A 27,590-nucleotide genomic window follows, 5' to 3' on the forward strand; every position below is an offset into this window, starting at 1 on the left:
CCTTATGGCTGTGGCCGTATTTACTCTTACTTTCTGGCGTTTGTGTTTCTCTGCGGAGGTTTCTGCTATTGCTGTCCTCACCAAATTACGATGGTGTCGTGTTTGGTGTTTGGGCAGCATTACCTTGGTTACAGTTATGTTGGCGGCCGCTCCGCACATATACTAGTTTATTGTTCTTTAGTGGTTTCCCCCTATTTTCTTGTGTGTCTGTTTTAGTTAGTTTTCCCCTTGTTCTCTCTGTCTCGGTTAATGCCTTGTCACCTACTAAGACCGGGGGGCATCGGAGTCGGGAAGACCTTATCTGTCCATCAAACGTGGCTACCGTGGGCCCGAGAAACCATAGTCTCGCAGGCGTTGACCGACCACTTGGGAGAGACAATGGAGTCAGGATTCCCGTTTGGTATTGCTGCATATCCCAGTTCTGTTGCAGCTTCACGCATCTGTACTTGGAACTCTTCTGCTGCCACCCTATCTCCTGGGTTCCAAGAACAGAGAACGTAACATTATCACCGGCCACAAAAAAACAAGTCAGGGTGGCCTTGAAATTCTTTCCTCATGAATCCATCAGTGCAAGGACAAAATCCCTGCCAGGTATTGGCCAGTCAGATTCAGAATCTCACTCAAATGGTGCAGGACCTTACCCTTCGGGTGAGGTCTCAGGAGGACCTTTTACGAGCTTCTCCGAGTGTGACTCCTGAACCTGAGATGAATCTTCCTGACCGCTTTACGGGTAACTGGAAAGATTTTTTTCATTTTCGGGAGAGCTGTAAACTTTACTTTCACTTAAGGCCCCGGTCCTCAGGTACAGAGTCCCAGGGGGTGGGCATAGTTATGTCATTACTTCAGGGGGACAAACAAACTTGGTCCTTTGGGCTAAAACCCGATGACGCAGCATTACTCACGGTGGATGCCTTTTTTAAGTTGTTAGGCCTGTTGTATGATGATCCAGATAGGGAAGCATCTGCAGAGAGCCATTTACGTGCGTTAAAATTCCCGCTGAGGCGCATTGTACTGAGTTTCGCCGTTGGTCGAACGACTGTGGCTGGAATGACCCTGCTCTGCGCAGTCAGTTTTGCCTCGGCTTGTCAGAAGTGATCAAGTATAGTCTCATTCAGTACCCAGCTCTGGAGACTTTGGATAAGCTCATGGAGCTCGCTATTAAGCTCGATCACCGTCTCCGAGAGCGGAGGACTGAAAGAGGGGCTAGTTTTAGGCCTAGTCCATCTGTGTATGCTCTCCCTGAGGACGTTGAAGAACCCATGTAAGTGGGTCTGTTCCGACTCTCCTCTGAGGAGAGAACCAGAAGGTTAAATTTAGGGCTCTGCTTATACTGTATCGGCAAGGGACATGTTGCGTGCAGCTGCCCAAATAAGCAGGGAAACGCTCTGACCAAGTGAAAAGTGAGGGGGTTCACTGTGGTCTTCAATTAGTCTCCTCACATGATTCCTTGTTAATTCCTGCAGAAATATCTTCAGAGGTCAGAGTTCTTTTGTTTCAGCATTTATTGATAGCGGAGCTGCTGGGAACATTATAGATCTTTCTTGGGCTCAAGGTCTGCGAGTTCCGCAGCTCCAGCTTGATAGACCGATTACTATGTGCGGTCTGGATGGTGGCCTACTCTTTGTGGTCAGCGGTGAGGTTACTTTCGGTCAACCGCTGACCACAAAGTTCCCACCATTGGTTACAATGGAGCGCATAGGCGCTACATTGTATCACTGCCGTGTGCTGCCTGACAGACACTACAGGTGCACACAGCCAATCAGGTGGGTGCCACGACGTGGCGCTCCCTGATTGGCTGAAGGAACCCTCTTAGACAGAAGTCAGGGGGGGTTCCTGGCAGTCGGGGAAAGGGGTCCCATGTGAAAACATGGGGCCCCTTTCAGTGCGTGGTCGGGTGTCCGTTTTTTTATTTTGCAAAGTACGTGGATTACAAATAGAACAGAAGAGGACCGATCTTCACTGGATTATGTGAGTATAATTTTTCCTACAGGTACCCCATGGATTCTACATGGAGAAGAGGACCGACCCTCGTGTGAACATAGGTAAGTATGTGTGTACTAGGTGCTTCATCGCGCCCTACGGGCGCTCTTCACACCGTCGCAAGGGGCAACGCCCCCTTAACCCTTGCATGCCTTTCTGGGGTTCAATATTTGTGTTATATGGAGTATCACCTGCATTCCTTTGTTAGTGGTTAAATATTGCACAATGAAAGGGTGTGCGATGGTGAAGGAGGCGCAGCCCCTTGCGACGGCGTGAACAGCACCTGCAGGCCACAATGTACAGAATGTAGCGGGTGCGGGGGGTACTGCGGATGGTGTCTGTAGATGCTGCGGATGGAGGGGGGGGCGGAAGTGGGGGTGGGGCCCGGATGGGGAAGGGTTGGGAGGTGCTGCGGGTGGGGGAGGGGCAGAGGAGTGGGGGATGCAGATGGGGGAAAGGTCCGGAGGCACTGCAGGTGGGGGAGGGGCAGGGGTGCCATGGGTGGGGGAGGGGCAGGTGTGGGGATGTTGCAGATGGGTGAAGGGTTCCGGAGGTGCTGTGGGATGGGAAGGGGCGGGAGTGCCACTGGTGGGGTAGGGGTCCGTAGGCGCCATGGGTAGGGGAGGGGCAGGTACGGGTGTTGCGGCAGATGGGGGTCCGGAGGTGCTGCAGGTGGTGGTGGGGCAGGTGCGGGGGTGCCATTGGTGGGGGAGGGGTGGGTGAGGGGGGGGCCGCGGATGGAGGAGGGTGTCTGCAGATGCTGCGGGTGGAGGGGGGCAGGTGTGGGGGAGACATATAAGGGGGGTGAATGGTGGAGGGGGCCTGGAGATTGCTGGGGGTGGTGAAGGGGCGGAGGAGTGGGAGCCGCGGGTGGTGTAGGGGGTCTGGAGGCACAGCATGTGGGGGAGGGGTGGAGTGCCGCATGTGGTGGAGGGTAAGGTGCGGAGGTGTGGTGCATTGGGGAGAGGTCTGGAGGTGCTGCGGGTTTTGTACCTGCCAAAAAGGTAGTTGGAGGGTATGCAGTAACAGGGCCAGGACAGGGGTGACAGGGTCAGAACAGGGTTGACTGGGCCAGGACAGGGGTGACAGGGTCAGAACAGGCGTGATAGGGTCAGAACAGGGGTGACGGGGCCAGGACAGGGGTGACGGGGCCAGGACATGGGCGACGGGGCCAGGACAGAAATGACAGGGACAGGATAGGGGTGACAGGGTCAGTGTAGGGGCGGCAGGACCAGGACAGGGGTGTCAGGGCCAGTATAGGGTTGACAGGGAAGCACAGGGGTGACAGGGCCAGGATAGGGGTAGCAGGGCCAGCATAAGGGTGACAGGGCCAGGATAATGGTGAAAGGGCCAGGATAAGGGTGAAAGGGCCAGGATAAGGGTGGCAGGTCAAGGCCAGGGGTTACAGGGACATGCAAGAACACAGGGCACGGGAGAGATTGGTATTAGGGACAGAACAGTGGTGACAGACAGATGTGTCTTACCGGAGTCACTGCTGCTGGCTGCTGCTGTTCCACTCCAACCTGTTGGCATCTGCTGCTGGTGGAGACTTGGCATGGCTGACTCTCTTAGACTGTATTCCTGCTTCCTCTGCCCGTCCGCATCACTCCCCCCCTCCTCAGTCACACACCGCAGACCTCGCGCAGCTGCCGGGCACTGTGGTAAGGTGAGACTGGGAGTGACTGGTTAGCCCCCAGGAGATGCTGCGGCTGGAGGGAGGAGGGGGTCATAGCATGCACGTGGCGCGGACCTCACGGCTGCTGGGCACTATGGTAAGGGGAGACTGGGAGTGACTGGTTAGCTCCCAGGAGACGCTGATGCTGGAGGGAGGAGGGGGTCAGAGCCTGCAAGCAGCGCGGACTTCTGCAGCGCTACCCACCGGCTAAAGTGTGTGAAGGAGCTGGGCGCAACTCACTGCGGGTGGCAGCGCTGCAGCTAGCGGTGGGGTCGCAGGGGCTGGAGATAACAGAGGCAGTATGGAACCTGCACAGCGGCAGGTGCCCCACTAAACTACAGCTAAGAAGCGTGGAGTGTGCCAGAATGTGACGCTCCTCCCCGCCAGAGAGACCCTGCTGAGTATGCTGATGTGGGGGTCAAGTATGGCATACCCCCTCACACACCCCCATACCTCCCAAATGTCCCAATTTTCGCGGGACAGTCCCATTTTTTGGGGTCTGTCCCGCTGTTCCACCCGCGGGTCGCAGTGTGCTGCGGTGGGGGGGGGGGGGGGGAGCAGTTGGAAAGCTCCTGTACTCGCTGTTCTGCTTAGCAGAGCAGCGGTGAATAGTGGAGACAGAGGGAGAGGGGGCATCAGGGGGTACGGATTAAGGGGGGGTTCCAGCAGCAGAGCCGGATTAAGGGGGGGGCAGGCGGTACGTACCGTTGGCCCCACAGTTTTAGGGTCCCCCCGGCTGGAGTAGCTCTGTCCCAGCTCTGAAGCTCCCCCGTCCTGCCAGCAACAGCGGCAGCATTGTGTTACAGTCAGCACACGCTGCTGCGTATTGGCAGGTCTGTGGTGTTGCAGGGAGGCAGCAGTCTGCCTGCTTTCTTCTGCCTGTGCGGGTGTGTAGGGGGAGCGACCACCTCCTCTGGATTTACCTCTAGCTGAGGGGCCAAAATACCATTAAAAAAAAAATCCCGGAATTTGCATAATGGGGCGTGGCCTCGCGTCCCGCGATTAGGCCACGCCCCCAACCCACAGCATGCACAGCAATGAGATAGGGCTCCCCTGTCTCAAGTGCCCTGGGCCCCCCGGACTCATAATCAGCCCCTGGGAGCATGCCAGCAGCTCACAGAGCGCTGGGCATGCCCCCTCACTGACGAAAACGGGGCCCTCCCGCGAAGCCACGCCCCCTTTTCGCCGTGTGTGAGTGTGAGTGTGAGTGTGAGTGTGTGTGTGTGTGAGTGTGTGTGAGTGTGTGAAAGCTGGGAGGTATGCACCCTGTCTGTGCCATGTCCATACTATCTGCTTCTGCAGCTGCTCCTAGTGTCCTATAGATTTGGCCAGATCTGTGACTCATTTGACTAACTCCGCCCACTATTGTAACTCCGCCCAGCGTTAGCAAATGAATCACAAGATCACAGATCTGGGCTATTATATAGGAGATGGAGGTGTGGATGTATGTAATAAACTTTTGATTTCAAGGTGTGTGTCTCCTGTTTTTATTGGGGTATTTTTTTAGTAGTAGTACTACAGGTACCAGCGGGCCCGGTTTTCCTCCGCATGCTGGTACTTGTGGTTCTCCAAGTACCAGCTTGCGGGGGAGGCTTGCTGGGACTTGTAGTACTGCTACTAAAAACAATATTCACAATTTGTCAAAAAGGCTATCAGCCCCCCATCCGTCGCCCTTGGATGGGGGGGACAGCCTCGGGCTTCACGCCTGGCCCTTGGGTGGCTGGAGGGGGGGGACCCCTTGATTTAAGGGGTTCCCACTCCTCCAGGGTACCCCGGCCAGGGTTGACTAGTTGGGTATGTAATGCCAGGGCCGCAGGGACCAATATAAAAGTGTCCCCCGGCTGTGGCATTATGTATCTGGCTAGTGGAGCCCGGTGCTGGTTTCAGAAATACGGGGGACCCCTACGCTTTTTGTCCCCCGTATTTTTGGAACCAGGACCAGGCGCAGAGCCCGGTGCTGGTTGATTAAATATGGGGGAACCCCTGTCACTTTTTTTCCCATATTTTTTCAACCAGGACCGGCTCAATGAGCCCGAGGCTGGTTTTGCTTAGGAGGGGGACCCCACGCATTTTTTATTTTTAACAATGTTTTATTTTTTTACGAAAGGTGCACAATGAAGCCCAGATCTGGCCGAGATTCATTGTGTTAAAGTCGGCAGTGTTTTACAATTCACTCCCGTAAAACACTGCCAAAAAATACGAATGACATCGGCATCGGTAAATCCGAAAATGCAGAATACGACAGCTTAGTAAATTAGTCGTAATAAATTCAAAAAGTTGCAAATTTACACTTTCGATGTCATTCGTGTTTGAACTTTAACCTCATTCGGAAAAATACGAATTTTAGTAAATATACCCCAATGTCTCCAATTCACATTATGCCAAACATTGCCCCCAGTTCCCATGATGTCACACAGTGCCCCAGTTCCCATTATACTACACAATTCCCCCAAGTTAACATTATACCACACAGTCGGGCAGCTGTATTAACCTGGAGAAGGCATAAGGAGGTTTTAAACCAGTGCTAAATGCAAGGTGATAAACGCACTAGTCAATCAGCTCCAATATGTAAATTAATAGTTAGGAGCTGATTGGCTGGTGTGTTTATAACCTTGCACTTAGCACTGGTTTAATCACTTCCTTATGCCATCTCCAGGTTAATACATCTGCCCCAATGCCCCTGGTTCACATTACACCACACAATGCCCCCAGTTCATATTATACCACACAGTGCCTCCAGTTCACATTACACCACACAGTGCCCCCAGTTAATATTATAACACACAGTGCCTCCAGTTCACATTATACCACACAGTGCCCCCAGTTCATTTTATACCACACAGTGGCCCTCATTCCGAGTTGTTCGCTCGCAAGCTGCTTTTAGCAGCTTTGCACACGCTAAGCCGCTGCCTACTGGGAGTGAATCTTAGCATAGTAAAATTGCGAACGAAAGATTCGCAATATTGCGAAAAGACTTCTCTGTGCAGTTTCTGAGTAGTTCGAGACTTACTCTGCCAGTGCGATCAGTTCAGTGCTTGTCGTTCCTGGTTTGACGTCACAAACACACCCAGCGTTCGCCCAGACACTCCTCCGTTTCTCCAGCCACTCCCGCGTTTTTCCCAGAAACGGTAGCGTTTTTTCACACACACCCATAAAACGGTCAGTTTCCGCCCAGAAACACCCACTTCCTGTCAATCACATTACGATCACCAGAACGAAGAAAAAACCTCGTAATGCCGTGAGTAAAATTCCTAACTGCATAGCAAATTTACTTGGCGCAGTCGCACTGCGGACATTGCGCATGCGCATTAGCGACTAATCGCTCCGTTGCGACAAAAAAATAACGAGCGAACAACTCGGAATGACCCGCAGTGCCTCCAGTTCACATTATACCACACAGTGCCTCCAGTTCACATTATACCACACAGTGCCCCCAGTTAATATTATACCACACAGTGCCTCCAGTTCACATTATACCACACAGTGCCCCCAGTTCATATTATACCACACAGTGCCTCCAGTTCACATTATATCACACAGTACTTCCAGTACACATTATACCGCACAGTGCTTCCAGATCACATTATACAACACAGTGCCTCAAGTTCACATTATACCACACAATGCCCCAGTACACATTATACCACACAGTGCCCCAGTTCATATTATACCATACAGTTATCCTAGTTCACGTTATACCATACAGTCATCCCAATACACATTATATCACACAGTGCTTCCAGTTTACATTATACCACACAATGCCCCCAGTACACATTATACCACACAGTGCCCCAGTTCACATTATACCATACAGTTATCCCAGTACACATATCACACAGTGCTTCCATTTCCCCTGTAACCACACAATGCCCCCAGTACACATTATATCACACAGTGCCCCTATTCACATTTTGCCACACAATGACCACAGTACACATTATATCACGCAGTGCCCCTGTTCACATCATGCCACACAATGACCACAGTACACATTATATCACAGAGTGCCCATATTCACATTATGACACACAATGACCCCAGTACACATGTTCAAATTATACCACACAGTGCCCCCAGTTCATATTATTCCAAACAGTACCTCCAGATCACATTATACACAATGCCCTATTCTGTGATCATTACTAAGCAATGCACAGTGGAGTTTCAGCTTATGAGCAGGGCCCTCTAACCACTCAGTCAGTTATTACAGAGTCTCTCTTTATTACTGTTTTGTTTCCAACCGTACAGCACTACAGAATATGCTGGTACTATATAAGTAAATGTTACATATAATAATAATAATAATAATAATAATAATAATAATAAAATATTAATAAACACCAATTGGGCCTCATTTCTGAACAAAATGAAAGTGCCCCCCCTTATGTGTAAGTGCAGCAGTTTGTCTTGCTTATACGTGCGTGGATGAAAGATCGCACTTGGACTTTGGAGCTTTTCCGGATGAATCAGTCTGCCCTACTTCTGCAGGATTACAGGCCCAGGTGGGGATGTGCAAGGTGTAGGTTACTAAGAAAGAAAGCTAATGATCCAATCTAAAGTCAGATTGTCTATTGTATCATATATATCATGAAACTAGTTTACAGTATATATGTAACACATTGGGGCATATTTAAAGCTGGATTTACAATGCGCGCACAGTTTGATAATTAGTTGCAAGTACCTGAGAAGACTGTTGGGAAGCATTTGCGAATGTGGGTGGAGACTGGGTGGTAACGAAAAAGAAACATTATAAAAAAGTGGGTGCGCTGCGGGAGTGTAGTTTGTTGAGAGTTCTATATGTGTGACCCAGATCTTATGCGAGCTACCGATGTTTGCCGATGTTTACTGATCTTATACTGTGCAAGGTCCATCTGGCGGAATCGCACAACACTCAGATACAGTAAGTAAAGAGGGCGTTCTCACTTTTACACAGTCCATCTCACACACATACACACAGAGACTGCTTAACAGGCCCGCCATCAAGAGGGGGGGGAGGGGGGACTCCAGTCCTGAGCCATGATTGAGATGGGGCCCGGGTGGCAGCAGTGAGCATCGACAAGAGCTCCTGATTGGCTGCCGGTCCACGAGCTCCGATTGGCTTGCGGCCAGCTCTATAGTAAGTACACTGCCGTGGCTCTGTCCCTCTGTGGCTGCCTGACGCAGTGCACACAGCTGACCTGGCCCCCTTGATCCTCACTGCTGCCATCCGCCCCCCCCCCCAAACTGGTAAGCTTTGGGGGATGCTCGGGGGAAGCTATGGAGCAGTGTGCGTGGTGTGTGTGTGTGTGTGTGTGGGGGGGGGGGGGGGGGCTGACAAGCTGCCAGCTGTGGCTAGCCTAATTGGAAGAGACGAGGGGGAAAAGATAAGATTTGGAGGAGTAGGGTATGGAGAATAAACGTTCATTTTACATTTGTCAAAACATCTGAGGCCACTGGAAATTAATTTACAGAATGTAAAACATCAAAGGAAATCTATAGAATATTCAAACAAAAAAACCATTGACACAGTTGCTAAATGAGCTGTATTTATTTTCAGCGAATGCAGCTACATAAACTATAAAACGAAAGAGTGGAAAGGGAGAATAGGGCAATCACTGGTGTATAATATAAATGTGAAAGTTATTGTGTATACAACATTTTAATGGAATATATGATTCAGTGCGTGACACAAAATCAATAAAAAAAAATGATGTTATGTATACAGTATACGCAGGGTCTATAGTCCGCCTCCTAATTCAGCAGCTAAGAAGCTCATAGTCAAGGGCATGAAATCGTAACTAAAATAAAGGCAGACTGAGCAATAATGAGGCCACGATAAAACTCTGATAAATCGGAGCTCCGAGAACTGTTATGATAATCCAGTTTATAAATTTAATTGGGTACAAAATTTCTCTAGGTTCTATCCCACTTGCTTACCAAGGGCCAGATTAATAATGTGACGGATGGGAATATAGCTCCAGGCCTCTATATAAAGATAGGCCCATCACCAAGGAAGCATGATGAGGATCTATCGCCCACCATTCCACACGGTCTCTACTTTTACGCATTAAAGGAGACATTGGGGCTGATAGTGAAAGCAGTGTACATGCCCACATGGCCACACCCACACGGGCCACACCCACATGTGACTGGCCACACCCACACAACACTGGTCACTCTCTATGTATCAGTAGGTGATTAGTCTTGCCACAAGGGTCTTGCACCTTTTGGCAAAAAGTGTACAATGATCTTGCCAAATACTGGTTAAATTGTCACGGGCGACATCAGGCACCTCACAATCTATAGCAGATACTGCAGCAATTGCAAATGTTTTATATATTTTCCAAATATTGACTTTCAATGTATAAACAAAAGCTACAAAATTGAGACTCTACAAATTATCTTTTGATTTTATGTTGGAGGGCAAGATATTTAACCGCGCTACGGTATATGGGGGCCAGAGTGCACGCATGTGGACCGTGGGCCTGATTCAGTGATGGATGGAACTGCAAAGCCATTTGTTAGTAGCATTGAATTTCCATCCAGTCTCTAGGAGGGGAGTGCAGGAGATGTCTCAGAAGAAGAGAAGCCTCCTGCATGTTGCTGTGATCCCAGCACCGACGTCACACGCTGGGATCCAAAATCGCAACCAACTCGCACATACAGTAGCCAGCTGAGTAAGCCTCATCTTACACAGCTGACCAACAGAAGGGGTTGAGGTTAGTGATGAGCACCGGAAATTTTTCGGGTTTGTGTTTTGGTTATGGGTTTGGTTCCGCGGCCGTGTTTTGGGTTCGAACGCGTTTTGGCAAAACCTCACCAAAATTTTTTTGTCGGATTCGGGTGTGTTTTGGATTCGGGTGTTTTTTTCAAAAAACCCTAAAAAACAGCTTAAATCATAGAATTTGGGGGTCATTTTGATCCCAAAGTATTATTAACCTCAATAACCATAATTTCCACTCATTTTCAGTCTATTCTGAACACCTCACACCTCACAATATTATTTTTAGTCCTAAAATTTGCACCGAGGTCGCTGGATGACTAAGCTCAGCGACCCAAGTGGCCGACACAAACACCTGGCCCATCTAGGAGTGGCACTGCAGTGTCACGCAGGATGGCCCTTCCAAAAAACACCCCCCAAACAGCACATGACGCAAAGAAGAAAAAAAAGAGGCGCAATGAGGTAGCTGTGTGAGTAAGCTAAGCGACCCTAGTGGCCGACACAAACACCTGGCCCATCTAGGAGTGGCACTGCAGTGTCACGCAGGATGGCCCTTAAAAAAAAAAACACCCCCCAAACAGCACATGACGCAAAGAAAAAAAGAGGCGCAATGAGGTAGCTGTGTGACTAAGATAAGCGACCCAAGTGGCCGACACAAACACCTGGCCCATCTAGGAGTGGCACTGCAGTGTCACGCAGGATGGCCCTTCCAAAAACTACTCCCCAAACAGCACATGACACAAAGAAAAATGAAAGAAAAAAGAGGTGCAAGATGGAATTGTCCTTGGGCCCTCCCACCCACCCTTATGTTGTATAAACAGGACATGCACACTTTAACCAACCCATCATTTCAGTGACAGGGTCTGCCACACGACTGTGACTGAAATGACGGGATGGTTTGGACCCCCACCAAAAAAGAAGCAATTAATCTCTCCTTGCACAAACTGGCTCTACAGAGGCAAGATGTCCACCTCATCATCATCCTCCGATATATCACCGTGTACATCCCACTCCTCACAGATTATCAATTCGTCCCCACTGGAATCCACCATCTCAGCTCCCTGTGTACTTTGTGGAGGCAATTGCTGCTGGTGAATGTCTCCACGGAGGAATTGATTATAATTCATTTTAATGAACATCATCTTCTCCACATTTTCTGGATGTAACCTCGTACGCCGATTGCTGACAAGGTGAGCGGCGGCACTAAACACTCTTTCGGAGTACACACTTGTGGGAGGGCAACTTAGGTAGAATAAAGCCAGTTTGTGCAAGGGCCTCCAAATTGCCTCTTTTTCCTGCCAGTATAAGTACGGACTGTCTGACGTGCCTACTTGGATGCGGTCACTCATATAATCCTCCACCATTCTTTCAATGGGGAGAGAATCATATGCAGTGACAGTAGACGACATGTCCGTAATCGTTGTCAGGTCCTTCAGTCCGGACCAGATGTCAGCATCAGCAGTCGCTCCAGACTGCCCTGCATCACCGCCAGCGGGTGGGCTCGGAATTCTGAGCCTTTTCCTCGCACCCCCAGTTGCGGGAGAATGTGAAGGAGGAGATGTTGACAGGTCGCGTTCCGCTTGACTTGACAATTTTCTCACCAGCAGTTCTTTGAACCCCAGCAGACTTGTGTCTGCCGGAAAGAGAGATCCAAGGTAGGTTTTAAATCTAGGATCGAGCACGGTGGCCAAAATGTAGTGCTCTGATTTCAACAGATTGACCACCCGTGAATCCTTGTTAAGCGAATTAAGGGCTCCATCCACAAGTCCCACATGCCTAGCGGAATCGCTCTGTCTTAGCTCCTCCTTCAATGTCTCCAGCTTCTTCTGCAAAAGCCTGATGAGGGGAATGACCTGACTCAGGCTGGCAGTGTCTGAACTGACTTCACGTGTGGCAAGTTCAAAAGGTTGCAGAACCTTGCACAACGTTGAAATCATTCTCCACTGCGCTTGAGACAGGTGCATTTCACCTCCTATATCGTGCTCAGTTGTATAGGCTTGAATGGCCTTTTGCTGCTCCTCCAACCTCTGAAGCATATAGAGGGTTGAATTCCACCTCGTTACCACTTCTTGCTTCAGATGATGGCAAGGTAGGTTCAGGCGTTTTTGGTGGTGCTCCAGTCTTCTGTACGTGGTGCCTGTACGCCGAAAGTGTGCCGCAATTCTTCTGGCCACCGACAGCATCTCTTGCACGCCCCTCTCGTTTTTTAAATAATTCTGCACCACCAAATTCAAGGTATGTGCAAAACATGGGACGTGCTGGAATTTGCCCATATTTAATGCACACACAATATTGCTGGCGTTGTCCGATGCCACAAATCCACAGGAAAGTCCAATTGGGGTAAGCCATTCTGCGATGATCTTCCTCAGTTGCCGTAAGAGGTTTTTAGCTGTGTGCGTATTCTGGAAAGCGGTGATACAAAGCGTAGCCTGCCTAGGAAAGAGTTGGCGTTTGCGAGATGCTGCTACTGGTGCCGCCGCTGCTGTTCTTGCGGCGGGAGTCCATACATCTACCCAGTGGGCTGTCACAGTCATATAGTCCTGAGTCTGCCCTGCTCCACTTGTCCACATGTCCGTGGTTAAGTGGACATTGGGTACAACTGCATTTTTTAGGACACTGGTGAGTCTTTTTCTGAGGTCTGTGTACATTTTCGGTATCGCCTGCCTAGAGAAATGGAACCTAGATGGTATTTGGTACCGGGGACACAGTACCTCAAACAAGTCTATAGTTGGCTCTGCAGTAATGATGGATACCGGAACCACGTTTCTCACCGCCCAGGATGCCAAGGCCTCAGTTATCCGCTTTGCAGCAGGATGACTGCTGTGATATTTCATCTTCCTCGCAAAGGACTGTTGGACAGTCAATTGCTTGGTGGAAGTAGTAAAAGTGGTCTTACGACTTCCCCTCTGGGATGACCATCGACTCCCAGCAGCAACAATAGCAGCGCCAGCAGCAGTAGGCGTTACACGCAAGGATGCATCGGAGGAATCCCAGGCAGGAGAGGACTCGTCAGAATTGCCAGTGACATGGCCTGCAGGACTATTGGCATTCCTGGGGAAGGAGGAAATTGACACTGAGGGAGTTGGTGGGGTGGTTTGCGTGAGCTTGGTTACAAGAGGAAGGGATTTACTGGTCAGTGGACTGCTTCCGCAGTCGCCCAAAGTTTTTGAACTTGTCACTGACTTATGATGAATGCGCTGCAGGTGACGTATAAGGGAGGATGTTCCGAGGTGGTTAACGTCCTTACCCCTACTTATTACAGCTTGACAAAGGCAACACACGGCTTGACAAATGTTGTCCGCATTTCTGTTGAAATACTTCCACACTGAAAAGCTGATTTTTTTGGTATTTTCACCAGGCATGTCAATGGCCATATTCCTCCCACGGACAACAGGTGTCTCCCCGGGTGCCTGACTTAAACAAACCACCTCACCATCAGAATCCTCCTGGTCAATTTCCTCCCCAGCGCCAGCAACACCCATATCCTCCTCATCCTGGTGTACTTAAACACTGACATCTTCAATCTGACTATCAGGAACTGGACTGCGGGTGCTCCTTCCAGCACTTGCAGGGGGCGTGCAAATGGTGGAAGGCGCATGCTCTTCACGTCCAGTGTTGGGAAGGTCAGGCATCGCAACCGACACAATTGGACTCTCCTTGTGGATTTGTGATTTCGAAGAACGCACAGTTCTTTGCTGTGCTTTTGCCAGCTTAAGTCTTTTCATTTTTCTAGCGAGAGGCTGAGTGCTTCCATCCTCATGTGAAGCTGAACCACTAGCCATGAACATAGGCCAGGGCCTCAGCCGTTCCTTGCCACTCCGTGTGGTAAATGGCATATTGGCAAGTTTACGCTTCTCCTCCGACGATTTTATTTTAGATTTTTGAGTCCTTTTTTTACTGATATTTGGTGTTTTGGATTTTACATGCTCTGTACTATGACATTGGGCATCGGCCTTGGCAGACGACGTTGATGGCATTTCATCGTCTCGGCCATGACTAGTGGCAGCAGCTTCAGCACGAGGTGGAAGTGGATCTTGATCTTTCCCTATTTTTGGAACCTCAACATTTTTGTTCTCCATATTTTAATAGGCACAACTAAAAGGCACCTCAGGTAAACAATGGAGATGGATGGATACTAGTATACTTATGGATGACAAGCGACTGCCGACACAGAGGTAGCTACAGCTGTGGACTACCGTACTGCGTCTGCTAGTATAGACTGGATGATAATGATATAAAAAATATATATATATCACTACTGCAGGACAGGTATATATTGTATAATGACGGACCTGCTGGACACTGTCAGCACTGCAGACTCCTAAACTACTAGTATGAAGAAGATAGAAAGAAAAAAAACCACCACAGGTAGGTATACAATTATGGACGAGCGACTGCCGACACAGAGGTAGCTACAGCCGTGGACTACTGTACTGCGTCTGCTAATATAGACTGGATGATAATGATATAAAAAATATATATATATCACTACTGCAGGACAGGTATATATTGTATAATGACGGACCTGCTAGACACTGTCAGCACTGCAGACTCCTAAACTACTAGTATGAAGAAGATAGAAAAAAAAAAAAACCACCACAGGTAGGTATACAATTATGGACGAGCGACTGCCGACACAGAGGTAGCTACAGCCGTGGACTACCGTACTGCGTCTGCTAGTATAGACTGGATGATAATGATATAAAAAATATATATATATCACTACTGCAGGACAGGTATATATTGTATAATGACGGACCTGCTGGACACTGTCAGCACTGCAGACTCCTAAACTACTAGTATGAAGAAGATAGAAAAAAAAAACCCACCACAGGTAGGTATACAACTATGGACGAGCGACTGCCGACACAGAGGTAGCTACAGCCGTGGACTACCGTACTGCGTCTGCTAGTATAGACTGGATGATAATGATATAAAATATATATATATATATCACTACTGCAGGACAGGTATATATTGTATAATGATGGACCTGCTGGACACTGTCAGCACTGCAGACTCCTAAACTACTAGTATGAAGAAGATAGAAAAAAAAAACCCACCACAGGTAGGTATACAATTATGGACGAGCGACTGCCGACACAGAGGTAGCTACAGCCGTGGACTACCGTACTGCGTCTGCTAGTATAGACTGGATGATAATGATATAAAAAATATATATATATCACTACTGCAGGACAGGTATATATTGTATAATGACGGACCTGCTGGACACTGTCAGCACTGCAGACTCCTAAACTACTAGTATGAAGAAGATAGAAAAAAAAAAACCCACCACAGGTAGGTATACAATTATGGACGAGCGACTGCCGACACAGAGGTAGCTACAGCCGTGGACTACCGTACTGCGTCTGCTAGTATAGACTGGATGATAATGATATAAAAAATATATATATATCACTACTGCAGGACAGGTATATATTATATAATGACGGACCTGCTGGACACTGTCAGCACTGCAGACTCCTAAACTACTAGTAAGAAGAAGATAGAAATATAATGAATGACTGACCTGCTGGACACTGTCAGCAGAATGCGTTTATAGAATAAAAAAAAAAAACACCACACGAGTGTTTAACTTTTTCAGGCAGACAATATACTGGTGGTCACTGCTGGTCAGTCACACTGGCACTCTGGCAGCAAAAGTGTGCACTGTTAAATATGTACTCCTGCTATAACTGCTCCCCAGTCTCCCCCACAATTAAGCTGTGTGAGCAGTGAGCACTACTCAGCACAGTCAGATATACATAGATGATATTATCATGCAGCACACTGAGGCTGAGCACAGATATGGTATGTGACTGTGTATCGTTTTTTTTCAGGCAGAGAACGGATTATATTAAATAATAAATAAAACTGGTGGTCACTAGTATAACTATCAGCAAAACTCTGCACTCTCTGAGTACTCCTAATGCTCCAGTAAATCAAGTGTCTCACTCTCTATCTAAACGGAGAGGACGCCAGCCACGTCCTCTCCCTATCAATCTCAATGCACGTGTGAAAATGGCGGCGACGCGCGGCTCCTTATATAGAATCCGAGTCTCGCGATAGAATACGAGCCTCGTGAGAATCCGACAGCGGGATGATGACGTTCGGGCGCGCTCGGGTTAGCCGAGCAAGGCGGGAAGATCCGAGTCTGCCTCGGACCCGTGTAAAAAGCGTGAAGTTCGGGGGGGTTCGGTTACCGAGAAACCGAACCCGCTCATCACTAGTTGAGGGGTAATTGATTTTGGGGTCTATTCATCAAACGCTGGGTACTAAAACGGCGGTGCAGTTCAACATTGCTCTGGGACGGAGATAGAGATATCCCTGAAATATCCTCTATTACTTTTATAATCAACTAGCTGTTCTACCCGTTCTTCGCAAAGGAGTTTCTGGTCTTCACTGTTGTAAATATAAATGAGTATTAATAATTTGGTAAATCTATAGAGATGTAAATCTGAGACGCGTTAATGTCAGTAAATATTAATCCATGGTTCTTGGCGTTACCCGAGGAGCACCCGTAGCGGATACGGTAAAAAGTGACAGATCCATTTTTGTAGTTAAATAAAGTCTACACACTGGAGGTACAATCCAAATTTTTATCCGATTGTCTGTTTAGGTGTATCATTCACGCAACGCAAGCCACGCATTGGTAATGATGTCACTATGTCACCCCCTTTTCATCCCCTTAGGGGAAGTTTATTAAAATCCTAATTACGTTGTTTCCTATTTCCCACCTGCAGAATACCTGTTACATTTCATCTTCCTAACATATCGGGAAGAGAATTAGTGATGAGTGAGTGAGTGAGTGAGTGAGTGAGTGAGTGAGCGATGAGTCAGTGAGTGAGTGAGTGATGAGTCATTGAGTGAGTCAGTGTGTGTCAGTGAGTGAGTGATGAGTCAGTGAGTGAGTCAGTGAGTGAGTGATGAGTCAGTGAGTCAGTGAGTCAGTGAGTGAGTGATGAGTCAGTGAGTGAGTGAGGGCTTTCACATTTATATATATAGATGGTTAAGAGACTTAGGGACCGAGTCTGACCCTGATGCTGATGTGCAAAAATCTCTATGTAGTGATTTCTGCACATGCGTGTACACCGGTACGCGCATTTGCAAGGTCTTAAACTGTGTTCTCTTCACTTTGCAGTTTACAACCTGGAGTGGGGCGGGAACGAGGCGTCGATGCCGCGTTTTGTGGGCGTCGATGCTCCATTTTAGGGGCACGGTCCGGACACCACAGGCGTTTCCGGAACATTTGCGGGGTGGGCCGCGGTGGCTGCATGACATCACACGCAGCCGCTGTGACCCTTAATATGGTGGGTAGCCATGCCCAGGCAGAGGGCTACTCTAAACGCGCGAAGGCATCGCTGCCGTGCGATGCTCTCACATGTCTGCGGGGGGGGGGTGCTGATTTCGGCATGCTCGGCGGACTTCCCCCGTGCCCCCGCATGTCAAGAAATTGATCATAGATGTGCATTTTCTCGCACATCTACGATCAGTCTGAATTAGGCCCATCATTTCTACAAAAGTAGGTGAAAGTTTTAATTTTCTCCTACTTATTTAAAAAGAGGTGATGAATGAATAGACCCCATTAATAGGTGTTTTCCAGCAATTGTTTATTAAGCTGCATACTGAAACATTGGAATGTGTTATGTATGTATTGCATCTCTTTGTGGCACTGATAATAAAAAACCTGAAACTTTAGGATACGAGAGCAAACGCTTCTCTCCATGCATGTCCGTGAATTGAGCGTTTCTAGGTGGCAACCGGGTGGTTATTGCGCAGACTAATTTATGCATGTGAAGATCGATTTCTCTGCTTGTTTGGGGCGTGCGGATGAAGATGGGACGTCTGTTTCTGCTGGATCTGTAGCACAAGGCTTGAGGTGGGTGTATGTGCCGTTAATGTTAACAATGGTTGTGGCTGTGGACGGACAAACAGTGGACAAAGCCACATTACATATGAAGATGGACGTATACTCGCATTACCAGATGGATACCATCTCTAGCATAAGGTAGTAACCTGACAGCCACAGATGTGGCACTTTGGGGTATATTTACTAAAAGTCGATTTTGGTTGATTTTTGATAATTTTTGGATCAATTTTGTGTTTCAGGGTCTAAAAGTGGCCACACGGAGCGATATTGTGCAGCCGATGAGACGGAGCAGCAGCCGACATATCATGCGGTCCCCACACACGGGGCGATCCAGTACCCGAGCGACCACTATTCCGGCCCTCCGCCACATAGCGCTGCGTGGGATTCGCCACCCGCATTGCTGATCTTTTGAAAGACCAGGGATGTAGGCGGACGACCGTATGGGTGCGCAAAGTGGACGACAACATGCCCGCACAAGGAACAATACGGCTGCCAATTCGTTGGATCAACAGCTACAGTATATTGTGCCGTGTATGGGAGCCTTAAATCACACGTTTACTAACAGATGATTTTTGAGATTGTTTTAAAAAATAAAATAAAAAAAATCATCTGTTAGTAAATGTGGGATTTAGACCCTAAAATATAAAATCAACCAAAAATCAACCCAGATTGATTTTTAGTAAACGTACCTCTAAACACCACATTTACTAACGGATGATTTTTTTAGATATTTTTTTTAGAAGGATGTCCAAAAACTTCTGTCAGTAAATGCGTTAGACCCTGAAACTCAAAATCGATCAACATTGACCCATATCACCTTTTAGTAAATATACTCCTTGTGACTCAGGATTAAGCCTGAAGTGTTGTACTGTAGATATGAGTAAATGGAACAACTTTATTCACTGACCTCTAAAGAGTGCTTAAAACAAAAAGTACAATACATGAGCAAAACGTCTTTCACGCAATGGGTATAGCTACGAAACAAGGAAGTGATGAAGAGGACGCAGGAGCGCAGCTACATAATGTCATTTTGGGAAGGCCACTCTTATACTAATGTACTGTACATTGAGCTTCGCTGATGAAACGACCCTACAGTATATGTGTCTCCTGCGCTTGGCTCTTTAATCTGACAGCAGTGCAATCTATTTTTGTCCCAAGCTTTTCTTGCTGAGTAAAAAGACAGCCCTATGTTTGTTTCGGCTCCATCGTCGTCTTCGCCTCTCCCCGTCCTCTCCTCACAGTCTCTAATTCAAGGCTTGGATGCGATGCGTGCGTCTCTGTGTCATGAGATTCAGTCTTTGCTGACAAAGGAAAGGCTGAGAAAGGCGTTCATAGTTACCTGGCTATTATATCTTTTGTACCAGGACTGCGGCTTTCAAACATGAAAAAGTCAGTAAAAAGCGGAGGAATAAAAAGCTGTTTACATTTCTGAATTCCATCGCCGATCGCTTTATAGCCGGCATAAGATCCTGCTCCGGCTACCGCGCTTCTAGCACTTATTGCTGCTGCAACACAAAAAAGTGCCTATCTTTTATCTTTTCAAGTGGATTGTGGCTGGGGCTTTTAAAAGTTGTTTCAGGTTACTTACTTCATAAATTCTTTATCTGAAATCATTCTTTGTACATGTAACGTCTTCCCTGCCACATCTTCTACCATGCGCTGTCCTTTATACAGCCCGGAAAATAATAATAGGAGTCAAAAGACGAGAGAGAGAGCTAAGAAAATACTGCTATGTAAAGAAAAATACTGGTACTTTGGGGGATATTTACTAAGCAGTGATAAGAGCGGAGAAGTGAGCCAGTGGAGAAGTTGCCCATGGCACCCAATCAGCACTGAAGTAACATCTATAATTTGCATACTATAAAATGATACAGAGCTGCTGATTGGTTGATGGGGCCACTTCTCCACTGGCTCACTTCTCCACTCTTATCACTGCTTAGTTATTGTCCCCATTTATCTCCATCCACTTTATCTCTTTCCAAGGCTTAGTACATATAGTATATTCAAACGTACCAACCAATCATTATCTCTCTCCACTTTATCACTCTCCACGCTTTGATAAATCTCCTCCAAAGTGCCAACCAATCCGCTTCTAGCTGTCATTTTCAAACACAGCCTATAAAATGTAAGGAAGAAGCTGATTTTCTCTCTCCGAGCTTTGATACATACCCCCTATAAATACAACTCTTTCATTAGTATCTAAATGGAGTTCTTGTATTAAGTTAAATGCAGGAGCAGAGTGCCTTTCAGAAAAAGAGATGTTTAAGTGAAAGGAGTATAAAAAAAACTTTGGAATCATTTCTGGATTCTACAGTAGGTCAGCACTGGAGCAACTGTCATAGCAGAGAAAGAGATATAAGGCGATAAACACCAGAGATAGGAATTCTGTGGATTGGCATTTGGTGGGTCTTAGAATTCTGTGGATAGGCATTGGTGGGTCTTAGAATTCTGTGGATTGGCATTGGTAGGCATTGGAATTCTGTGGATTGGCATTGGTGGGGCTTGGAAATCTGTGGATTGGCATTGGTGGGGCTTGGAATTCTGTGGATTGACATTGGTGGGCCTTGGAATTCTGTGGATTGGCATTGGTGGGTTTTGGAATTCTGCAGTTTGGCATTGGTGGGCCTTGGAATTCTGTGGATTGGCATTGGTGGGTCTTAGAATTCTGTGGATTGGCATTGGTGGGTCTTAGAATTCTGTGGATTGGCATTGGTGGGGCTATGAAGTCTGTAGATTGGCATTGGAAGAGTCTTGGAATTCTGTGGATTGGCATTGGTGGGTCTTTGAATTCTGTGGATTGGCATTGGTGGGTCTTGGAGTTCTGTGGATTGGCATTGGTGGGTCTTGGAATTCTGTGGATTGGCATTGGTGGGGCTTGGAATTCTGTGGATTGACATTAGTGGGCCTTGGAATTCTGTGGATTGGCATTGGTGGGTTTTGGAATTCTGCGGTTTGGCATTGGGTTTTGGAATTCTGTGGATTGGCATTGGTGGGCCTTGGAGTTCTGTGAATTGGCATTGGTGGATCTCGGTATTCTGTGGATTGACATTGGTGGGTCTCGGAATTCTGTGGATTGGCATTGGTGGGGCTTGGAATTCTGTGAATTGGCATTGGAAGGGGCTCGGAAATTCTGTGGATTGGCATTGGTGGGCCTTGGCATTCTGTGGATTGGCATTGGTGGGTCTTGGAATTCTGTGGACTGGCATTGGTGGGCCTTGGAATTCTGTGGATTGGCATTGGTGGGGCTATGAAGTCTGTGGATTGGCATTGGAACAGTCTTGTAATTCTGTGGATTGACATTGGAAGAGTCTTGGAATTCTGCGGTTTGGCATTGTTGGGTCTTGGAATTCTGTGAATTGGCATTGGAAGGGGCTTGGAATTCTGTGGATTGGCATTGGTGGGCCTTGGCATTCTGTGGATTGGCATTGGTGAGTCTTGGAATTCTGTGGACTGGCATTGGTGGGCCTTGGAATTCTGTGGATTGGCATTGGTGGGCCTTGGCATTCTGTGGATTGGCATTGGTGGGGCTATGAAGTCTTTGGATTGGCATTGGAAGAGTCCTGGAATTCTATGGATTGACATTGGAAGAGTCTTGGAATTCTGTGGTTTGGCATTGGTGGGTCTTGGAATTCTGTGAACTGGTATTGGTCGGTCTTGGAATTCTGTGGATTGGCATTGGAATTCTGTGTATTGGCATTGATGGGGATATGAATTCTGTGGATTGGCATTAAAAGAGTTGGAATTCTGTGGTTTTGCAATAGAAGGGGCTTGGAATTATGTGGATTGGCATTGGTGGGGCTATGAATTCAGTGGATTGGCATTAAAAGAGTCTTGGAATTCTGCGGTTTGGCATTGGTGGGTTTTGGAATTCTGTGGATTGGCATTGGTGGGTCTTGGAGTTCTGTGAATTGGCATTGGTGTGTCTCGGTATTCTGTGGATTGGCATTGGTGGGTCTCGGTATTCTGTGGATTGGCATTGGTGGGTCTTGGAATTCTGTGGATTGGCATTGGTGGGGCTTGGAATTCTGTGAATTGGCATTGGAAGGGGCTTGGAATTCTGTGGATTGGCATTGGTGGAGCTATGAATTCAGTGGATTGGCATTAAAAGAGTCTTGGAATTCTGCAGTTTGGTATTGGTGGGTTTTGGAATTCTGTGGATTAGCATTGGTGGGTCTTGGAATTCTGTGGATTGGCATTGGTGGGTCTTGGAATTCTGTGGATTGGCATTGGTGGGCCTTGGAATTCTGTGGATTGGCGTTGGTGAGTCTTGGAATTCTGTGGATTGGCGGGCCTAGGAATTCTGTGGATTGGCATTGGTGGGCCTTGGAATTCTGTGAATTGGCATTCGTGAGTCTTGGAATTCTGTGGATTGGCATTGGTGTGGCTTGGAATTATGTGGATTGGCATTGGTTGTCCCTCAAATTATGTGTAGTGTCATTGGTGGGCCTTGGAATTCTGTGGACTGGCATTGGCAGGGGCTCTAGGTGAAGTGTCTGTGTCATTTATAATTTATGTGTTATGTAAGGATTGATGTCACGTGTTTTTTAAGGTTCAGATTGTTAGTATGTATTAAGGGTGTAGGACAATAAACAAGGTGCAGCATTCTGGCTAATGAGCAAAATCTTCTGAAATGCTCCATGAAATATTCTCCTCATCCGGCATTTTGCCAACAGCATTTGTCTTTAAGTGTTTCTAGTTCAAATAGAGGAATTAATTGAGCATCATTGTCCAATCGCTAATCACTCTGCAGACAGGACTCCAATATCAACGTAACGGTGCAACTAAGTAAAACTGTTCCGCAGAGAAACTCGATTCACACAAACTTTGCTGCAATTTCACTCAGTGGTTAATCTACAGATGTGTCCCTTTCATATGCATCTCCCGAGAGCATAGCATTACCGTGATGCATACCCATTGTGGTAACAAACAGAACAAAGCTACAAGAGGACACATCTGTACACACAGTCTATATAATAGGTTAGGGTGAGGTTGGATGGGGATGTAGCCAGGTGGGGGCATTCACACAGCCTATATTTGTATGTCAGTCTCATAGATGGTGATGTCTTCTCAGCAGCTGGAGAAAGCAGCCATAGGCTCACTTACTACTATAGTTATGGTGTTCGACCATTAAAGGTTGTTCCTGAAATCTCTTGTGGTGCCCTAATTGATGCCAGGATCATGCAATAATCACGTTGTTGCCATCAGTATTAGGCAGCAGTGTTCCGAGTTGTTTAGCAGTTGCATTGCTGCACAGTTAGAGATGAGTATAAAAATTGGAGGCGCTTCACACATTTTGCTGGGGGATGCCTCCCACGCCCCGCACCGCAAACAACACATGGCAGAATGGTGTCACCAACAGAGTGAGACAAATTTACAAATGCAATGGTGAACCTCATTCTGCAAGAAAGTGATGCAAAAGAGCATCCCAAAAATAATGCTTCCTAAACTTTACAGTAAAAGGACTTGGGATTCAATTTTGCACTGAAATTTCTGTGTCAGGACTTTGGGCAATACATTTTGTGGGGTCAATTCAATTAGGGGCAAAGGAGTGAGTTGCCATTGCAATGGTGTTTAAACACCAACTATAGCACTCAAACTCGTCCCCCCTCGTGGCCCAGACCTACGGGACTGGGAACAAAGAACAGCAAGTCTGGTAGTAATATAAGTAAATAGCCGCACTTACTGGCGGCGCCAAGAACATCTCCCCTAATTGAATTGGTCCCTTTAAATTTATTACTGTGAACCACCTATTAAACAACATTTTACTATAGGTTTTCCTTGTGTTTCAAACTAAGTTTAAAATACTGTATCCTTTCATTGCAATCACTGCTTTTACTTTTTAATCCTTTTTCCTGTATTTTATTGTTGAAAACATTGACCTTAGTCACCTGTATTTCATGTCCTCCGTGTTCTATCTGAATCTTTCCTTCCTGAATTCTATGTTATAACAAATAAAGTGCAGAAGTTATGTGAGGATACGATGAGACAGCTCTGGGATCTGTAGACCGTGATCTGGTAACAACGCATCTTCTCCTACGCTTCAAGACGACATTAAATGCTGACAACAGGAGCAAACTTACCATAGAATATCAAAGTCCATCTGTAATGGGAGCCATTTGGTTCTGTGAAATGACAGTCCAACAATTCAGCAAAATCAATGCATCATAAACAGTCTGAACGGAGCACATTAAATAAAAGTCTGTGGAAAATTCATAGTCCATCCGGAGTTCTTAAGAACACGTTTATTGAATGTTATAAAGGTCAATCCTAAATAAGAGCGTGTGAATAACAAAAGTCAAGCACTCAATGGCATGTGCGGGTTATGTTGAATGGATAGTTGCGCTACAGGTAGAAATTCCCATCGACGGCTAGAAAAAATGTAACGCTAAGGAATTTGGGCGCATGTAAGATAATGTTATTTTTCTGCGCTTGCTCCTGCCCTGCAGTGCTCAGTCCGGTCTCCGGCATTGGCGGCGTGTATCTCCAATGAGGCACTGGTTCATGAGCCAATCAGAGCTTGCAGTCTGGCACCCAATCAAGAGCCGCATAAGCCGGGCCCTGAGCTCTGATTGGCTAACAAACCGGCGCCTCATTGCCACCGGAGAACGGATTGAGCACTGAGGGGCAGGAGAGGCGCGTGCTGTGCTCTCCTTTCCTCACACACAGCAGCCAGCGGCTGCAAACATGGCGTTCGGGCCGGCGGTACTGCGTACCAGCTGCCAATTACTTACCGGTATGCAGTACCGCCCTGTACCGCCATACTTGCAGCACAACCCTCACCCTTCCCCCACAGCTAACCCTAATGTTGACATTCTGCCAGTGTTGTCATTTCACATGTCAGCATTCTGTGAATGCCTACAACGGGTGGTATTCATTTGACCGGCGGTCAGCTGACCGACAGTCACATGACCTACCCCACCATCCCGACGGCTCACTATCCCGATGGTCGGCATGCCAACCAACAAGGACTATTTCCACTCGTGGGTGTCCACGACACCCATAGAGTGGGAATAGAACCCGTGGCGACCTGCGGTCGCCACCGAGCCCGCAGCGTGGCGAGCGCAGCGAGCCCGCAAGGGGCTTGCTGCACTCGCCCCTCCCCGCCGGGATCCCGGCGTCGATATGCTGCCGGGATCCCGGCGTCGGTAAGCTGACCGGCGGTCTCCTGACCGCCGGTCAGCCGTACTACACCCCCTACAACAGTCAACAATAAAAGCATCAACATTATGAATGATCACGTTGTCACTGTCACCCTAGGTAGCTGATTCCGTGTTGTTGCATACTGTACGTTTAATTGGTTCAGAAACATTTCTACTTTTATATTCTCTATTAAACATTTGTACTAAAAAAAAATAGTAATTAGTAGATCTCCTATTTTTAAACATTGTTTATCAGAAAATAGAGCACTGGATCACTTATGATTCTCAATGTTTTGGGGTTTAGCATACATCTGTCATCATTTATTGGGGGGGTCACTATCCTGCACCAGAGATAAAAAATATATATATTGCTGTGCACCCCGGAACTACTGTGTGCCTAATTCAGAACCGATCGCTGTTGTGCGAATTTGCACAGCAGCCGATTATTGACTGACTGTGTACGCGTACAGATCGTAATGAGCAGGTGCGAGGCCAAACAGCGAAAAAATCCTGCGTTTTTTTTATCGCTAGGTAACGCAGGCTGATTGACAGGAAGCGGGCGTTTAGGGGTGGTAAGTGGACGTTTTCTGGGAGTGTCAGGAAAAATGCAGGCGTGCCCAAGCGTTTTCAGGGAGGGTGTGTGATGTCAGCTCCGGTCACGATCAGCCTGGTTGTATCGCACGGTAGGAGTAAGTCCTGGGTTACGCACACACTGCACAGACTGGAAAGATCATTAGATGGTGAGTCAGTTGCACACGGATTTGCAAATGTCCGCTGTCTAGAGAAGTTTTCGCACGGTGTACGCATGCGTTCACACGCTTGCACTGGGCGGTTTTTCTCTCTCTAAGGGCGGCGACTATCTGACGGCAGGTCTCTGCAAAAAAGCACAGCAGCGATCCGGTCTGAATTAGGTCCTGGATTTGGTAAGTTCCTATTCTGAGATGCATGACCCTTGTTCCCACACAGGCCACCTAATGTCTTAATATGCCACTGGATCTGAAGAGGACCTCCCCAAGAGTGGCCACTAGCTCATGTGCTCATGTATATCACCTGGGTCACAAACTCATCAGTGAAGACAGCTCTATACAGTAACAATCTGCCCTGGTGATGTCTTCAACGTTCTGTAGAAGAATTGTGGCGGATCTTAAATCAGGTAAGTGATGATGTACATTAATGATAAATGTCATCATTACTACATCAATCTCACAGGTTGAGATAACAAGTTTTATGGTAAGAACTTATCTTTGTTAAAACTCTTTCTGCGAGGTACACTGGGCTCCACAAGGAATGGACAATGGGGTGTAGAGTAGGATCTTGATCCGAGGCACCAACAGGCTCAAAGCTTTGACTGTTCCCAGAATGCATAGTGCCGCCTCCTATATCACCCCGCCTCCCTGCACAGGATCTCAGTTTTTAGTTAACCAGTCCAATGCAGTAGCAGGAAAAGAGACGACAACGGTTAGTAGCCACAACACCGCATTCTCGCGACAGGAGATGTGTCAGCGGCTAATGCCATATCAACCCAAAGAAGCTAAGTGCGTCAGGGTAGGCGCCTTGTGGAGCCCAGTGTACCTCGCAGAAAGAGTTTTAACAAAGGTAAGTTCTTACCATAAAACTCGTTTTCTGCTGCGGGGTACACTGGGCTCTGCAAGGAATGGACAATGGGGATGTCCTAAAGCAGTTCCTTATGGGAGGGGACGCACTGTAGCGGGCACAAAAACCCGGCGTCCAAAGGAAGCATCCTGGGAAGCGGCAGTGTTGAAGGCATAGAACCTTATGAACGTGTTCACAGTGGACCACGTAGCCGCCTTGCACAATTGTTCAAGGGTCGCACCACGTTGGGCCGCCCAAGAAGGTCCAACAGACCGAGTAGAATGGGCCTTAATGTGATCAGGAGCAGAGAGACCAGCCTTCACATAAGCATGTGCAATCACCATTCTAATCCATCTGGCCAGAGTTTGCTTGTGAGCAGGCCAGCCACGTTTGTGAAACCCAAACACAACAAAAAGAGAATCTGATTTCCTAATAGGAGCAGTTCTCTTCACATAGATACGGAGAGCCCGTACCACATCCAAAGACTGCTCTTTGGGAGACAGATCAGGAGAAACAAGTGCCGGAACTACAATCTCCTGATTAAGGTGGAATGAAGAAACCACCTTAGGTAGATAGCCGGGACGAGTCCTAAGAACCGCTCGGTCACGGTGAAATATCAGATATGGG

At 47.5% G+C, this 27,590-nt stretch overlaps 1 long non-coding RNA gene across 1 annotated transcript in view; it reads left to right on the top strand.

Moving 5' to 3' along the window:
- Positions 1-26,518, top strand: part of LOC134988366 (uncharacterized) — a 333,162-nt gene extending 306,644 nt beyond the window's left edge. Inside the window, exon 7 of the long non-coding RNA XR_010193855.1 lies at positions 26,337-26,518. This is a non-coding gene — a long non-coding RNA (uncharacterized LOC134988366). The remainder of the gene's footprint in view (positions 1-26,336) is intronic.
- The last annotated feature ends 1,072 nt before the right edge of the window (positions 26,519-27,590 follow it).

Source organism: Pseudophryne corroboree, chromosome 2 (assembly GCF_028390025.1).
Source record: "Pseudophryne corroboree isolate aPseCor3 chromosome 2, aPseCor3.hap2, whole genome shotgun sequence".
Classification (NCBI taxonomy): Eukaryota; Metazoa; Chordata; class Amphibia; order Anura; family Myobatrachidae; genus Pseudophryne; species Pseudophryne corroboree.